This window comes from Dromiciops gliroides, chromosome 2, assembly GCF_019393635.1.
Source record: "Dromiciops gliroides isolate mDroGli1 chromosome 2, mDroGli1.pri, whole genome shotgun sequence".
Classification (NCBI taxonomy): Eukaryota; Metazoa; Chordata; class Mammalia; order Microbiotheria; family Microbiotheriidae; genus Dromiciops; species Dromiciops gliroides.
In genome coordinates this window covers 243,753,852-243,772,120 of record NC_057862.1, presented here as the reverse complement: position 1 = coordinate 243,772,120, position 18,269 = coordinate 243,753,852, and the positions used below count along the sequence as shown (strand labels likewise).

At 40.9% G+C, this 18,269-nt stretch overlaps 1 protein-coding gene across 6 annotated transcripts in view; it reads right to left on the bottom strand.

The window, feature by feature from the left end:
- The window catches only part of FBXO34 (F-box protein 34), a 55,592-nt gene extending 49,260 nt beyond the window's left edge, over positions 1-6,332 (bottom strand). For 4 of the 6 annotated variants that reach the window (XM_043986329.1, XM_043986331.1, XM_043986333.1 and 1 more), the window contains exon 1: positions 6,191-6,332. The gene's annotated coding sequence lies outside the window, so the exon portion shown is untranslated. Of the gene's footprint in view, positions 1-5,781; positions 5,858-6,190 lie in introns of those variants that run through there. The other 2 variants (XM_043986332.1, XM_043986335.1) reach the window with 2 other exon arrangements.
- Between the last annotated feature and the right edge of the window lie 11,937 nt (positions 6,333-18,269).

The window sequence follows — 18,269 nt, the reverse complement described above, 5'->3', positions numbered from 1 at the left end:
TATTCCTGCTATGTACCATACTTGAGTCAAATCACATCTGAAATCGTTCTGGGCACCACATATTTGGAAGAACATGTCTGAAGACTTTCCAGAAGAAGGCAACAAAGGTGGAGAAGGCCCTGAAATCATGCCATACAATGTTTAGACTGGAAGAGTGAAGACTTAGGGATACAATAACTGCCTTCAAGACCCCAGGGGAGAAGCTTGCTCCACCTTGCTCAAGAGCAAGACTAAGCACAATGGGAAGAATGTGCAAAAAGGAAATTAGGGTAGCTATGTTAGATAGTTTTTCTTATAAATTAAATCAGTTATCCAGACCAAAACTAGCTGAAGAGAAAAGCTAAAACAAAAGTTTTTATTGGAACAGGAGATTAGTTTCCTTGAGGGAAAGGTCAATGCCATTTTTCATCTTTGTATTCACAGTACTGTAACGGCCAAATTTAGTATGGGAAGAGTTAATTGGGCACCGCCTTAATATTGGGGTAAGAAAAGAAACAGCTTCTTTCAAAAACAAAACGGTTTTATTAATGGGAACAAATTTACAACACAAGTGAGGTTAACAGAGCTAGGAACAATGTCTAAATCTCTGGGGTAAAAAGGCCCCAGGCACCCCAAATCTGCCTCCAGCCCAGCCAGCTCCAAAAACACAAACTCACCACCACCCCAAATCTGCAGCACTAAAGAGAATTAACTTGCAGTCTCTTCTGTTTTTGTCGGAAGGTCAAACACCAGCAGCTTCCTTCCCCGTTTCTCTCAGAAAAACTCCCCTCTCCCTCATCCTCTAACTGCCTCTAACTCTCTCTCCCACAGGAAGGGGCAGCCATGCTGAGTCTCCAATTGGCTCAGTACCTACCAAGTATCTTACAGATAATAAATGTTAATATTTATTGAATTGAACATATATGAAGACAAGAAAGGGTTTCAAGATGCTAAAAAAAAGAAAAGGAGTTTATATTTAAAAGTCAGTTCCATAAGCATCAAGAGAGAATGGGTTCCATATTATATCTTGCATTCTAAGATAAGGCCAAGGGAACTTCAAAGGTGATCCCTTTACAGATGAGAGAACTGAGACCCATAGTTTAAATGACTTGCAACAGTCACACCAGAACTCAGTTGCAAAGAGGGATTTGGAACCATAATCCTTTTTTTTTTTTTTGTGAAGCAATTGGGGTTAAGTGACTTGCCCAGGGTCACACAGCTAGAAAGTATTAAGTGTCTGAGGCAGGATTTGAACTCAGGTACTCCTGACTCCAGGGCCAGTACTCTATCCACTGCGCCATCTAGCTGCCCCGAAACCATAATCCTTTGACTCCAAGTTCAAGAGTTATTCTACTGTACTCAGTTTAAAAAGAATCCTCTAAGACTAGTGGAAATTATATGGATATGGAGGAACAGTTATCAACAACTGCAAGGCTCCCGCAGCCTTCACCTCCCCTCCCTCACTTCCTCTAGCCAGGGGGCAGGATTGGGTCTAAGGATGAAAAATATGAAGAACATTTGCTTCAAAAGGTGATTAGCTCAGTTCTTAAGATATCCTAGCAGGCACTTCTGATCCCCTCTTCACTTACCCAATATGTCTAGATCTCCTACTATCATCCACACCTTGACTCATGGTCCTTCCTGCCCCTTCTCATAGAATCAGACAAACTCTCAAGTCTTGGCTAACATTGTATTGTTCCTACTCAAAACCCAACATGATAATGATATAGTGATGACAGTTTATTTAGCATGGAACACTCCCATCTGACAATCTACTAAATAAGAATCAGACTTAACAGAAAAAATAAACCATGGAGAGGAAACTAGAAAACATATTTGGTAATGGCAGACTGATAAGTTAGCAATTTAGTCAAAACGATTTAATTTTTAATCATTTTTTCTGTTACCTTGTAACAACATTACACTAACATTCAAATACTGAAAATAATTATTAAACATCAAAATTGTCAACAATACAATTTACAGATGACCTAAATATACTTCTTTTTGTGTTTTATCAAAGGACTTTAGATTATATGCTGGCTGAATTTTGCCTTTGTTATATATGATCTAACAGAGAAGGTATTCATTATAATATTGTAATTTCCCCTCAAGATCTTATTCTAAACATTTGTAATTTTTAGAAGATGATACAGAATCTCTAACGACTTGAGGGGTCTTCTCCCTTTAAAAAAACAAACTCAAGAATATGAAAGCTCTAGGGGGCAGCTAGGTGGCACAGTGTATAAAGCACCAGCCCTGGATTCAGGAGGATCTGAGTTCAAATCTGACCTCAGATACTTGAAAGCTCCCCAAAATAAAATGCACAAACCACAAGTTTTCATTAAAAAAACCACACACACTCACTCACGCACACACACACACACACACACACACACACAGCAGCTAGGTGGCACAGAGCACCGGCCCTGGAGTCAGGAGGACCTGAGTTCAAATCCGACCTCAGACACTTAACACTTACTAGCTGTGTGACCCTAGGCAAGTCACTTAACCCCAACTGCCTCACTTAAAACACACACACACACACACACACACATTAAATACCCAGGTTCACCTTTTCCAATATGTTGATAAAATGATTTTAAGACCCAACCCTTGACATACCACAGCCCCTCTTAAGTAGTACTAAAATCTAACACACATTAACCACCATTAGCCTACCAGTTTTGAATGCTCTACCGGGATCAAAATAAAAAAAGATAAAGAATAAAATTTGCTGCTTCAGTTGATTGCTGAATTTTCACATTTATAAGGAACTAAAATCTGCATAACAGACCCAAAACTGCATTGCGTAGGAGGAAAATACTGTGAGAGGCAGAAATAGACTGTAGAAAATAAAATGTTCTAGAAGTGATGAGTTGTCAAAGTGGCTCTACATTTATCTTGTTACAAAAATATGCAAGCTTACTTTTATGTCTGAATCACATTCCCCTTAGTATATCTGAATAATCACTGTCCCTTCATCACATCATACTAGCCCATTTCATAGTCCTTTTCCATCAATTGTTTTTTTTTAATAATTAACAACTTTTGTGTGACTACTAATACCTATTATGACAGTAAACAATTATTTGATACTATAATCAAGATGATCTGTAATTGACATTTAGTTGCCCTATTCTCCCTTTCATTTCACATTTGAATGCCATTAAATAGCAAGTCAATTTACAATAGGCCTATATTTAAGCATGGGCATTTAGGTGGCAGTGGACAGAGCACCAGGTCTGGAACCGGAAAGACCTGAGGTCAAATATATCCTCTTACCAGAAATACAAATACAGACACACTTATTAGCTGTATGACCTTGGGAAAATCACTTAACTCCATTTGCCTCATCTGTTTGCACATCTGTAAAATGGGCTTAAGAAGGCAGTAGCAAACCACTCCAGTATCTTTGCCAAGAAAACCCCAAATGAGGTCATGAAGAGTTAGACACAACTAAACAACAAGAAGTATTTAAGCACACTGGCAAAATGAGGCAAATAGCATGTGCCTCTCCTTATTCTCCATAAAAGAGTAGGTGGTAGGTAGCACCTACAACGCTTATTTTCATACTTGCAATATTTTAAAAACCATCAATGATTAAACAGTTTATTGGGACACATTAAAGCCTCTACTTTCAATCATCTTTATTTTTACTGTAGAATTCCTAAATTTTAACACTCTCCCCAACATAGCTGACTCTTTTAGAGTGTCAAAGACAAGTATCATTTGACATAACCTGTTTACTTTATGATTTTTCTATCAAATCAAATACCCCATTTAACTGGGATATAAACAAAGTCTGTCTTCGTTTAAAGTAGTATAGCATTTCTTCCATTTTTTTTAAAGGAAAAAAGTCAAGTTTCTTATGAAGCACACCAAGGATAGAAAGTGTAAAGAATTAATTGTTATTTGAGGTTCTTATGACCCCATCTTTTGGCTAGAACTTAAAAAAAAACAAAAAACCTCCACACACTGCGGTGAGCTGCATAGCTAACACTTCCCAATTAAAAATTGGTCCCCACACAAGTCAAAAACTTCTTCCTTGAGAGCAATGACTCCGTTCCCTTTTAGGTGTTATAGTGGATTACAAAGAGCAAATTAAACAGAAGGCAAGGAAGGGATAAGACTCCCAAGAGCTTATAAAAAGAAACAGAAAACAGCATCCAAGATTTATATTCAAAGAATTCTCTAATAATGACTTCAAATGAGTTAAGACATCTACCTTTAAAAATATTCTGAAGTGATCAAAGATAATGGTGGAAGAATAGTATATCCTATAGGACATGGAGTTCGAAATGTAAATGATTTCCTATATTCCCGTTTCCAAATCCATTTAGAAAATTTTTGATGAAAAATGTGTATAAGCAAAAATAAACATTTAAAAAATTCTGAACCTTCATATTTTAAAGCATTACAAACCAGAATCATTATCATTACCAGTTCAGACAGGAGGCCCTAGGAATATGTATAAAGCCTTACCGAACGCAAGAAAAGGCTTGTTGCAGAGATACTTGTATAAGAAACCCTCAATTACCCAAATTAAGAAAGGCATGGATAACAATTACAGATAAGTCCTAAAAAAAAATCCAAAGATGTCATTTTAACTAATATAGTAACTTCAACTGTTTCTACCACCAAATGTAAAGTTAGTAGAAAAAAAATTTTGAAAGTCGCTTTCTATCCCTAATTCACTTTCTATGAGCATCCAACTAAATTACCACATCACAGATACCAGTATCTAGCAGAGCAAAAGCTTTCCAGATCTGCTTCAAGCTCCTTCCCCCCTTCCAGTGGTTAGGGCTCTCCATCTCATTCTTCAATTACCTACAATTTAATTATCAACAACTGTTAATTATATTTGCATTATCTCCAAAGTAGAATGTAAGCTCAAAGAGGACAAAAGCTGTTTCCTTTACCTTCCTACCTGTACTATTTTGCAGAGAAGCACTTAATCAATGTTAAATGGCACTGACCTCTACACAGAAACAAAGAGCGTCTAGGAACAAATTGGAAAACCAGCACTCCAACCGGCAGTACTGTATTTCTCTTAACAATCTTTCACATGCATGCACTACAAATTCGGTTCCCAGACAGGGATTTGTACTTCGGATTCCACCCCTCCACCCCCTGCAACTCCACTCAAATTTACAATTTTTTTTTCCAGGAATGACAAGCCCAGTCAAGAAAGTAACAGCCACTGCATTAAGCTGTTCAATACAACCTCTGCTTTAAATAGTCAAGGAAATTTCAAATTTCAATTTTCCGCATGCAAAGTTAAAATTGCAAAACGGTGACGTCTGCTTTCTTGAACCACCTTGGGGAGAAATTTCCAGCCAACAGTTCTGATTCAAACCCGCTTGCAATTCAGGGCTCCCAAGGGAACGCATTTCTTTATTAAATCCTGATCTCACCTGGGGCCTGCCATGACGTCTCAACCCATCTCCTGGAACCCCCTGATGTCATACATACACATACATACACACAGACACACACACACGACTTCATCGCCGCCTGACGTCAAAAATCCTAATAAAACCTGTACTCAGGTAAACCGGAGGGTGGGGGGGGGGGCGGAAGAAAGGGGGGAACCATCCCCACCGACCCTGGGAAGGTTATGGAAGGGGAGGAGAAAAGAGAAAGCTGGCAATAACAATCGCCAGCTCACCTTCTCCCCAGATATGCAAGGGACAGTCCAGTGGCATGCTAAAATTGGGGGACTGAGACCCTAACTCCGCTGTACTCCCAGCCAGTCACCGGAAGACCTTCCCCTTCCCCCAAAATGGGGGCCCTACTTACTCCCTAAGAGCACGTCTCAGCCATGCAGGGCAGCCCCTGCTCTCCGGCCTAGCCCAGGTCCTGGACTCCCTCATTCCCCCCACCCCCACCCCCAGTCGCAGGGCCAAATTCCACCCCTCCCCCACACGTTCACGTTCACGTCCGCGGGGGTCGCTGGCGCTTCCCCAGCAGCGGCTGCGCGTGCGGCCCAGGGAGGAGCGAGGGCACAAAGGGGGGGGTTGGAGGGGGGGGTGTCCTCCGCCCGGGGGAAAGAGAAAGGGCGGGTGGCCGGCCGCTTCCTCCTCCCCGCCCAGCCCCAAGGAAAGTGGAGGCGGGAAGAGCGCTCGGGGAAAGGGGACCCTCGGACCCGCGCACAACCTCTTTAACCGCAGCGCCCCCCGCCCCAACTCCATGACCATTCTCCCTTTACCTAGAGGCGGCAGAAACCGGGAAGTAGGAGGCGGTGGCGGCGGCGACAGCGGCGTCCGAAGGCCTCCCCCCAGCCACCCCCATCCGGACGCCACTGCGAGCTAGCGCCCAACACAGCTCGGGAAAGCCCGATGCTCGCCCCCGAAACCCAGTTGTTTGGCTAAAATCCCGTGGCGTCATGCGCCAGGCCAATCGGCTGGAAGGAAGGGGGCGTGGCTTCGGAGCCGCGGAGCCGCAGCGCCCCCTGTCGGGTTTCTTTCTCAGGTGCGGGAGAGCTTCCAGGGAGGTGGGGTTTGCGGAGAGAGCCTGAGGGGAGAACGTGGAAAAGTTTGGTTTCTTGTTTTAACTAGAGTCACGCCACACCACACCACACCACACCCCCCACACCCCCACCAGTGTTAGGGTCTCTCTTCCCAAGGGAAGAAAAAAGCAAATGCAAAACCTGTGCAGAAGGAAACCTCTACCGGAGGTTATGGATTCATTTTTTTATCCAGCTTGAATCTGTGACTGCCTAGATGGAGGAGGAGGAAAAGGGAGCGGAAGAAATATTTTTGTTCCCATTTCCAATCCCATCCAAAATGACTCCAAACTTTCTGGGGATGATCAGCAGAGATGACTCTATGAAGCCTCGTACCTCCCACCAAAAAAAAAACACCAACCCCCCTCCCACACACACACACACACACACACACAGGTCTGCAGATCACTTAATACAGGAAAACACCGCAGTCAGTCAATAAAACACGTTTGCTTTGTGCCACGCACTGTGTTTTAACACTAGAGATACAAAGAAAAGCCAGACAGTCTCTGTTCTCAAGATGTGCAGTGTTGCTGAACCCAGTGTCAGGGAAACTTTCATTCAGATACTAGGTGAACGACTTTGAGCAAAGTCATTTAACTTCACTGTGCCTCAGTTTTCTCATCTGCAAAATGGGGATAATAGCACTTACTTTATAACGTTGTTGTGAAGATCAAATGAGATAACGTTTGGAAAGCTCCTTGCAAAGCACTGTATAGATGCTATTACTATGATATCAATAGGCTGTGGCTACATATATTTACTTCTAGAGCTCCTCCCCATGGGGCCCCGGGCTGCTGGGGAGCGCCTGCGACGCTCCCCTCCCCCGCATGTGAGTGTAGTGAGAGAGGGGTGGATTTTTGCCCCGTGACTGGGAGCTGCTGGGAGACCGGGGGAATGAGGGAGTCTGGCTCGGAGCTCAAGCTACAGAGACCTAGTATAGACTGGAAAGAAGAGATTGCCAAGGAGTGATCTCTCCTTGGGGAGTCAACTGGTATGAGGTCTGGTATCATGGCCTAATGGATTGAGAGAAAAATAATCATTGCAGCCTAATGAGTGCAAATTTTCATAGAAGGCTTTTTGTGTGTATATTTGTAGTCAGGAAGACTTGAGTTCAAATACGGCCTTGGAGTTTGTTAATTTTGTGACCAAATCTCTCAACCTCAGGAAGTTCTCTTAAAACTATAAATTTTGGGGCAGCTAGGTGGCGCAGTGGATAAAGCACCAGCCCTGGATTTAGGAGTACCTGAGTTCAAATCCGGCCTCAGACACTTGACACATACTAGCTGTGTGACCCTGGGCAAGTCACGCAAAAAAAAAAAAAAGACTATAAATTTTTGGTGGGTTGAAATCAGTGGAGGGAATTCCTACACCCCCAAATTATGGAACTCTATACTTTTTTTTTTTTCTGGAGGCAATCAGGGTTAAGTGACTATGCCTAGGGCCACATAGCTGGTAAGTATCTTAGGCTGGTATTGGTGTTCAGTTCCACCTGCCTCCAGGGCCAGTGCACCATCCACTACAACCACTTAGCTGCCCCAAAACTCAAACTCACTGAAACATACACATTTTATATGTTAAATTATACCATATTTGCTGTTATGATTATATGACAATAGCAACTAACATTTATATAGCACTTCAAGGCTTGCAAAGCATTTTTGCAGATTTGATCCTCACAACAACCCTGGGCTATTATTACTCCACTTTGTAGATGAGGGAATTGAGGCAGACAGAGACAAAGAGACAAACAGTTGGTGTCTGAGACAAGATCTTGACATCAGATCTTCCTGGCTTCAAGTCCAGCAGTCTGTCCACTGTGTCATCTCCCAGCTGTCCCAAGAAGTACCATGAAGTAGTGAGTGAATTGAGCTGTTCTTAACAGTCAGAAATTCTTTGTTCAGGTACTATTGGCACCTTCAGACTCTGACCTTGAGAGAGTCATTTAATCTCACAGTACTCCAAACAACCAAAATGCTCTAAAATGCAAAGCAATAAGTGATCTGCATTGGTGGAGGGAACTTTCTCAAGTTCCCCTACACCAACAAAATCTCAGCTCAAGTCTCTAAAAATATTATCATCCAGAAGGTCTAACACAAATAATAGTCCCTTCAAAAAACCTTCTTGGGGGGCAGCTAGATGGCGCAGTGGTTAAAGCACCGGCCCTGGATTCAGCAGTACCAGTTCAAATCTGGCCTCAGACACTTGACACTTACTAGCTGTGTGATCCTGGGCAAATGACTTAACCCCCATTGCCTGAAAAAAAAAAAAAAAACAAACCAAACAAACAAACAAACAAAAGATTGAAAAAACCTTCTTGGCTCATCTTCTCTATCACCATCATGCAGGTGGGAATGTATTTCTCATCAAATGTCATAGTATTTTTATTCACTTTCACAATTTTGTGGGAGTTAGAGCTATAACCATTAGAAGCCACTTAGTCGAACCGTTTCATTTTATTACTGAGGAAACTGAACCAAAAATTCTAATTCGCATTATATTTATGTGTATTATTTATATTATATTTATATTGTATTATATTTGTCTTATCTCTCCCTTCTAGATTGCAAACCCTTGGTGGGCAGAGACCCCATCTCTCTTACCTTTGTAATAAAACTCAGTATACTACAAATAGTATGCTGCTTAAGAAATGTTGGTTAAAGGGCAACTAGGTAGCCCAGTGGATAAAGCAAGGGCCCTGGATTCAGGACAACCTGAGTTCAAATCCACCCTCTGACACTTGACATTTACTAGCTGTGTGACTGTGGGAAAGTCACTTAACCCTCATTGCCCTGCAAAAAAAAAAAAAAAAGGAACAGCTACTAGTCTAATTTGGTAGGAATATATATATATATATATATATATATATATATATATAGAGAGAGAGAGAGAGAGAGAGAGAGAGAGAGAGAGAGTGTTGCTGTAAGGGAGTAGAATTAATTGACCAAAACTGAATTTCTTATCTCCCTTTTTAAATCTCCCAAACTTCCCTCTTTCTGGTGAGGACACCCAAACTCACATCCCCCACTCTTCACAGTCCCAGAAGCCCAAATCTAATCTGTTGCCAAGTCTCATCAGCTCTTATCTCTAAAACACCTTTTACATCCATTGCTTTCTTTCCGTTCACATAGCCACCACTTTTAGGCCCTCATCTCACCTAATCTCTAGATTTGTCACCTTGTTTCCAGCCCCTTCTTTCTTCAATCCATCTACCCTGAAGCTGCTAAAATACTTTTCCTCAGTTGATAAATCTGACCAGTTTGCACAAGAACCTCCTCCTTCTTGCTTCAATCTCTTTTTGTCTCTAGGGCAGATTTATTTTAGCATTTAAAGCCCTTCTGCTGGGTCCTGTTTACATTCCCAGACTTATTCCACTCTGCCCGCCCCCCTCCTACCCCCCCCCCCCATTCACACTCTACGTTCCAGCCAAATTGACCTGCTTGCAGTTCCCAGAATTCACCGTTCTATCTCTTACCTTTACATAGGTTATCCAGCATGCCTGTAATCTACTCCCTCATCGCTTCTATCTCTTATGACTTGACATTCTATGGGAAATCTTTCCAGATCCTATTAGTTATTAATACTCTCTCCCACAAAATATTTTGCAATTACTTATGTACATATACTCCTCATTCAGGATAGCTTTGTGTCACCAGTGCCTAGCACAATACTTTGCATATAATATGCGTCTAATAAAATCTTTGTGTAATTTAATTGAAAGCAGGCTGAGGAGATTTTTTATTGTTCCCTTTGGATATTAGGAAACCATTGAAAGAATTGAACAGCAGTCAGGAAAGACCTCCCCTAGAATGTGGCACCTGAGTTGAACCCTGGAGGAAGCTGAAGATTAGGAAGACTATTTAGGTAATTTTGTGATCAAAGAGATCAGGGCTGGAGTCAGAGAGACAATTTAGGTTGATCCTAGGCTTAAGGGTAGAGATAATCAGTGCAACTCAATGCTATGGCAAAACCCCCAACTCCCCAAGCCACCCCATACCCAAGAGGTACCTAACCCAAGGGCATGATGTTCAGTGGAATTTAAAACAAGAGAGCATGTGATGGAAAATGGAAAGTATGGTGATTAGATTTCCAGTGATGAATTTATTCTGGGTGAGGCGTGATATTTCCTGGAGTGAAAAACGAGGCGGAGCTACTGATGGAAAACAGAGAGTTAGATGGTGTAGGTCATGGGCTAAATAAGTACTTATTTCTGAAGATATTCTGGAATTTGCTTTCTTAAAAAGTCCCTGGGGCAGCTAGGTGGCACAGTGGATAGAGCACTGGCCCTGGAGTCAGGAGTACCTGAGTTCAAATCCAGCCTCAGACACTTAACACTTACTAGCTGTGTGACTCTGGGCAAGTCACTTAACCCCAATTGCCTCACTAAAAAAAAAAAAAAAAATTAAAAAGTCCCTGAAGTCATCTCACTTTTTGGATATTTTATTATCTCTCATAAAGATGGCATGAATAAGGCATAGTACATGATTTCCACAGCAGAGAGACATATGCATATGTATACATATACATAGTTTTATTTTTTTTGATGAATTATAAAGGAAAATATTGCTAGACTATTTGGAGGAAGACTTACTATAGAGCCTACAACTTATCATCTGAAAGTAATTCTTCTACAGACATAATTCCAAGGTACAATTTTCTCAGAGCCCCATGAGCCACATTATAAATTGCATCTTCAATAGTATGAGATAGAAAGTATAACCTGATCCCTGAATGACATAACTACTCGCAGAAAGAGGCTATATTTTCATGACTGGGTCATTCAGTACTTCAAGGATCTAATTTATTTTAGTGTTGAAACTGCCTCTGCTAGGATTGCAACCCAAATTTTGATTAAGAAGAGAAGCTTTGAGAGATACTATGACCCAAAAAAATCAATCAGCTAAGGCCATCCGACGGATTAGCCTCTCCAAATTTACCTAAGTTGGTTCTCATACAAGTAACATACTGTCTATCACTTAGCTATATTTTAATCTTTTCAAATTTGGTAGGATACACCATAGCACAGTGCCTAGTATATGGTAGGTGCCTATTTATTGATAGTTTATAATCCCTGGGCACAGCCTTGAAGAAAATAAGTTACTTCCTTGCCTCAATAGCAGACCAGAGTTAAGATTTTGGTGGTGAAATGGGATATCGATTCCACTCAACCACAAACATTCATCAATCATTTATGTAGAAACAATCTGAAACTTTTATCAGACCGCCACTGATTCTTAAGGGAGAGGTAACTTTTAAGTGTTTGTCCTTATCTCAGCAACTCCCTATTTCCTCATGTTTCAGCAAACAAGTATCAATCTGTCTGAAATCTGACATCCTGATGCTCCCCTTCCCCTTTTTGACTGATATATAAAAGTATCCAGAATACCAAGACCATTGACAGAGAATATACAGAGATTGTCTCCAAAGCGGCCAGTTGTCTAATAAAAACTTTGACTCGTCTGACCTGTCAAGCAATGGTTTATTTCACAACCTCTAGTATGTACAAAGCCCTGGAGATACAAAGATTAAAAATGAAAAAAAAATCCTTGCCCTAGAGAAAGTTATATTCTATACATTCTGTTGGGGAAGGGGTAGTCAATGTACAATATTTAGACAACTATAATACAAGATAATTTGAGAGAGAATTGTAACAAGTCAGGTGGTGCAGTGGTTAGAGCATTGGACCTAGAGACAGGAAGACCCCAGTTCAAATTCTACCTCGCATACTAGCTGCTAGATCCTGGGCAAGTTACTTATGCTTCCTGCCTCAGTTTCCTCATCTGTAAAATGGGGATAATAATAATACCCACCTTACAGGGTTGTTGTGAGTATCAAATAAGATATTTGTAAAGCACTTTGCAAACCTAAAAGCATTATATAAAGGCTGGCTATTATTATTTACAACGGCAAGAGGGGTGATCAGAGAAGATCTCAGGGGGGGGCGTACCTGAGATAAGCCTTGAAGAGAAACAAAGGTATGGATGAAGATGGAGTAGAGAATATCCCATGCAAATTCACAGAGGCTGAAAATGGACTGCTAAATTGAAAAACAACTCCTCTTTTGACTGAAATGTAGAGTTCATGAAGAATGATATGAAATAAGCCTAGACACAGAAGAGTTCCAGGGAACTCGTGATGGAAGAGGATCTCCAAATCCAGGAAAAAAAAAAAAAGAACTGCGGAGTATAGATGCTAAATGAACCATACTATTTCTCTTGTTTTTGATGCTGTTGTTTTTTTTTCTATTTTGAGGTTTTCCATCATTGCTCTGATTTTTTTTCTCTTATAACATGACTAATGCAGAAATAGGATTAATGTTATTATGTGTGTGTGTGTGTGTGTGTATATATATATATATATAACCTATATCAGATTACCTGCTGTCTAGGGGAGGGGGGAGGGAGGGGAGGGAGGGAGAAAAATCTGAAATTGTAAAGCTTGTATAAACAAAGGTTGAGAACTATCTTTACATGTAATGGGAAAAAAATACTTTATTAATTAAAAAAAAAAAGAAAAAAGAAAGAAAGAAGCCTAGAGAGGTAGATAGGAGCCATATTGTAGAATGGGATTTCAATATCAGACTGCGGAATTTGTATTTCATCACAGAAGCAATTGGGGGGGGCGGGGAAATCACTAAAAGGAATGGACCTAGTTAGACCTGTACCTTAGGAAGATTACTTTGGCAGTTAGGCAAAGGATAGATTGGAGACTGAAAGACAGTGAAAGCAGGAAGCCCAATTGGTAGGCTCTTAGAATTATAATCAATTAATTAATTAGTAATTCATTAGAATTAGAGCCATTCATTTCAACCAAATGAATAGAGGCTATTGTGTGAGTTTCTAAGAGTTTTAAAGTGAGAAATTTGATCAGTTTCTCCTGTCCATTTCAACTCTTACAGTAAAGGGAGTAAAGGGTTCTACAAAGGAGTGATTACTTGGTAAACTAGCATCCACATAGGGAGGTGAAAAAAGGAGGAAGAACACACATACAAAACTTGGATGTCCAAATGAGATATGTTAAAGGATGTCTTTACAGGGATCTATGGGTATCTCCTCCAGGTCTGCATCCAGATATTGGGATAGTGATATGACAGCTCCCAAGATGACTTATTGACTTTCTCCTTTTCTCCTGATGAGTGTTAAGGATGTACCCCAGTTTTTCAAGAATTTTGTTAAGAGGGGGGAACAAGGCATTTTCTATTTTTCTTTTTTGAGGCAATTTGGGTTAAGTGACTTGCCCAGGGTCACACAGCTAGTACATGTAAGTAAGTACGGTAGTATTTGAAGTCAGATCCTCCTTACTGCAGAGGTATCGCTCTATCCACTGCACCACCTAGCTGCCCACAAGGTGTTTTCTAATCAGGTGTTTTCTGATAAGATTCATATGATGTAAGCCCCTAACATAGAAGAGACTGGAGCAGAGCCTGCTTCTGGAGACCTATGATGACAAGTAATAGAAGTGTCTTGTTCCCAAGTCGGAACATGTGCAGATATTTTATAACAAGTTCTGATCTGCTAACTTTCTGGTGAGGATATAGATGACTGACTGACTATGTAGCAAGAACAAGGATTCATTCAAAAAGACACTATTCGGCTAGTGCCAACTATATTAGCCTAAACTCTTTCAGGACTTTCCGTGTTGGCACTAGAGAAGGAAGATAAATTGCTAAGGGCCTCTAGGTGGGGAAGGGGCCTCAGGCTTTCTCTCACACAGAGTCTCTGGGAAGTAATTTTTAGATTCAAGCTGAGCTCCTGATTGCTATCCCTTAATAGAGAATTAGCGTGTTAAACTATATATTCAAGGTTGAGTCTCTTCCTATTGATACCAGTTATACAAAGGCTACACATAGCAAATATCACAATCCTATTTATCTAAATTGATAGCAAACAGAAATCAGAGAAAGTAAACAAATAATATACCACCCAATCCAGATTAATTAAGCCCTAACCCTTTGGGAGCAAGATATCTCAGCTCAACCAAGAGAGTGTCTCAGCTCTCACTCAAAGGGAAATTACCCAAATCTTGTAAATAGTGATATGGACACAGTGGATAGAGTACCAGGCTTGAAGTAAGGAAATCTGAGTGCAAATCTGGCCTCAGACACTTATTAGCTGTGTAACCCTGGGCAAGTCACTTAACCCTATTTGCCTCAGTTTCCTTATCTGTAAAATGAGCTGGAGAAGGAAATGACAAACCACTCCAGTATCTTTGCCAAGAAAACCCCAAAAAGGATCAAGAAGAGTTGGACACAACTGAAAAATGACTGAATAGCAATAAAGTAAACTGGGGATTGGGATATGATCAAGGTGTCAAATCTTCTTCCCAGTGTCTCTCTCCCTTCAAGGACCTGAACAGATTCTGGAACTGTGTATCTTCTCTCTGTCTCCTCAAGCCAAAAGACCCAGATCTCTCTTCTCCCAAGCTCTTGCCAACTCCACTCCTCACAAAGGCACAAAACATTGAATAATTAATCTCCACCAATAAGGAGAGTCCCATGCAAATGGGTTTTGAGTCATAGGTCACACATAAAGATATATGCAGAATAAATTGAAAGTAATCTAAGAGGAGAAGAATGTTAAAATTTTATCTTGTTCTGGTCCTTCTCTTCTGGTCAGTATAGTAAGTTTATAAGTTGCCAATATAAAGGGACAATAACAGGAAATAAGATTGCAAAGGGGAACCCGGAGGTCATGTACAAATTGTCCCAAAGATCAAAGGAGCAGAATTTATAAATTGTATCATATATGAACCAAAATTCAAAACCTGGTAGTATGTGCTGAATCAGCGAAGCCATCCAGGCTTTGCTATCAGGGTCATCTGGTCCTATGACTCTCTTTAACAAGTTCCAGAAGGGGGCAGCTAGGTGGCGCAGTGGATAGAGCACCGGCCATGGAGTCAGGAGTGCCTGAGTTCAGGTCCGGCCTCAGACACTTGACACTTACTAGCTGTGTGACCCTGGGCAAGTCACTTAACCCCAATTGCCTCACTTTAAAAAAAAAAAAGTTCCAGAAGAACATCAGAACAGCAAAGGGTGCTGAAAATTTTCAGATGACCTGTATGTGGACATGTTAAATTTAAAGTTTTGCTGAGAACTTTGAAATTATTTGGATATGTTAATGAACTAACTGAAAGGTGGTACAGATAAGAGTTGGTCAGTTCCCCCCAAAACCCTATAAAAATGAGACTTCAAACTCCTCTCTCCTCCCCACCTAGCACTCTCCCATCTCCACTGGGTCCTTGCTTCTAAGTAGTCCCAACTCTAATCCATGGTAATGTGACTGATATTCTCTGCCTCTCCCCTCCCCATCCTCTTCCTCATACTGTTGGCCTGTCTTCACTATCTCATCCCCTGTCCTCACTGTATGCCTCTGTACCCTTTTCATCACTTATTTCTGTGCTATTTACCCTCACATCCTCTATGGTTATTAAAGTGTGATTACAGCCCTATTTCCCAAAGCAAGGACCCAAAGAATTGGGCATGCCTGTGCCCATTTCATAATTTCATAAATTAATTATCAATCCAGAAAAGTACTAGCAACTGGAGGGAAAGAACCTCCTGTAGAAGGTAGGATTTGAGCCTTGAAGGAATTCAGGGTAACTAAGAGGCAAAGGTGAAGAGGAAACATATTCCAGGCATGGGGTATGGCCAGTGCAAAAGCATTGAGGTGGGAGATGGAGTGTGCTGTCTGAGGAGCAGCAAGTTGGCCAGTGTTGCTGGATCATAGATTGTGTGGAGGGGGTCAGTAAAGAATAAGAAGATATGGAAGGCAGGAGGGGGCCAGGTTGTGATGAGCCTTAAGTACCAAAGAGACTTGATATTTGATCCTAGAGTTAAGAAGGAACCACCAGAGTTTATTGACTTAGGGGGAGGGTTGTTAGACCTGTACATTAAAACAGTTACTTTTGCAACTGAGTGGAGAACAGACTGGGGAAAGACAAGGTAAAGAGACAAATGAAAAAGTTATTTCAATAGTCCGGGAAAAAGGCAATGAGGGCCTGAACTAGGGTGGTGACTGTATGAGTGCAGAAAAGGGGAAAGATAAGAGAAATATTATAAAGGAAAGAACAAGAATGTTTGGTAACAGATTCAATATGTGGTGTGTAAATATAAATGAAGAGTCCAGGATGACAAGGAGTTTGCAAGCCCACGTGACTGGGAGGATAATAATGCTCTTGACAATTAAGAGAAAAATTAGGAAAAGGGGGACCGTTTGGTGTGAGGGGAAGTAATGAGTTCAGTCTTAGACATGAACAGTGAGAGAAATTATTATTTCTCTCTTACATTAATAACCATTTGCTATTGGGGAGATCCAGGATTTCTTCTCTTCCTATTTCATCATTCTCTAACATTCCCCTCCATCTTGTTCAGACCCCACACTACAAGGAAAATGTAAACCTGATAAAAAGGTAAAGAAATTCTTGTTTAGGTGAATTTGTGGATTCCAGTCCATTGTGGTTTTTTAGTTAGACAGGTCTGAATGGAAGTAGATTCCCTCTTTTTTCTAGATTACCCTAGACAGGGGGTAGTCTGGTATAGATAAGCGTCTTTATCCAAGGCTGAGCATTAAGAGTCATGTCCCCCAGATCTTTATTAGCATATGCCCAGTTCTCTCATTATAAAGAGTATTATAATACTCATTCTCTCATTATTTGTCAACCTATTAGAGTTGATTTCCCCCTTCAGGAACACCTACTCTTCCACGGGCATATAAGTGTTGAGTGGGTTTCATGAGGAGTCTTTGGCAATTGAGAATGCCACTGACCCTTTTTATTAATTATCTGCTAACATAATTAATAAAATGATTACTTACCTATTAGAAATAAAAATATGGGACTTTCCCTTTTGGTGAATATATGAAGGCTTTATTACATTCTTGCAAGAATGAGCATTCAGGGGGCAACTAGGTGGTGCAGTAGATAAAGCACCAGCCCTGGATTCATGAAGACCTGAGTTCAAATCCAACCTCAGACACTTGACACTTACTAGCTCTGTGACTCTGGGCTAGTCATTTAACCCCCATTGTCCGGAAAAAAAAAAAAAAAGAATGAGCATGCCATATAAAGAAAAGTAGCATGCTTTGCCAAAGCAAACTTCTCTTATTATCCCTAAATCTAACACAAAGGTCCTTCCCCTCTTTGTCTCATTGGTTGAGGGCTCGAGGTGTACAATCTTCCCAAAATATTTCTATATATTTTCCCTTAATGTGTCCCTCCTCCCATTACATACACTCATGTTTGAAAATGGCAGCAGTCTCTGCCTTTGGGGTGTTGGCAGTTAATATGCATAAGCTCAAGCTCAGTACAAACTAGCTTTAACCTTTGATACACTTGGACTAGATAGACTACTGGCCTTGAGGGCCCCTTCTATAATCTACTTCTATCCATCTGCAGGACTCTCTTTTAGCCTTTGAGATCCCTTTCTGCAATTCTCCTTGCTTACCCAGACTCCCTCCCTGTCTTGTTTTTCTGAGCTAACAGCATTTTTCTGGTGTAACACTATTTCATTTCTCTCATTACCCAGAAACTAAGTCTCTTAAACTTTGTATACATCACAACAGTTTTAGATGGCTATTGGACATAGAGTTAGAGATGTCCAAAAGGCAGTTGGTAATTCAGGATTGTGACTCAGGCAAGAGACTAGTCCTGAATATTTAGAACTGAGTATTATCTGCATAGAGATGATGACTGAATCTTTGGAAACTAGTGAGATAACCAAATTGGGATAATATAGCCCAATAAAGAAAGAGTCTTTGGGAATACCCAAGATTTAGTGGGTATCACA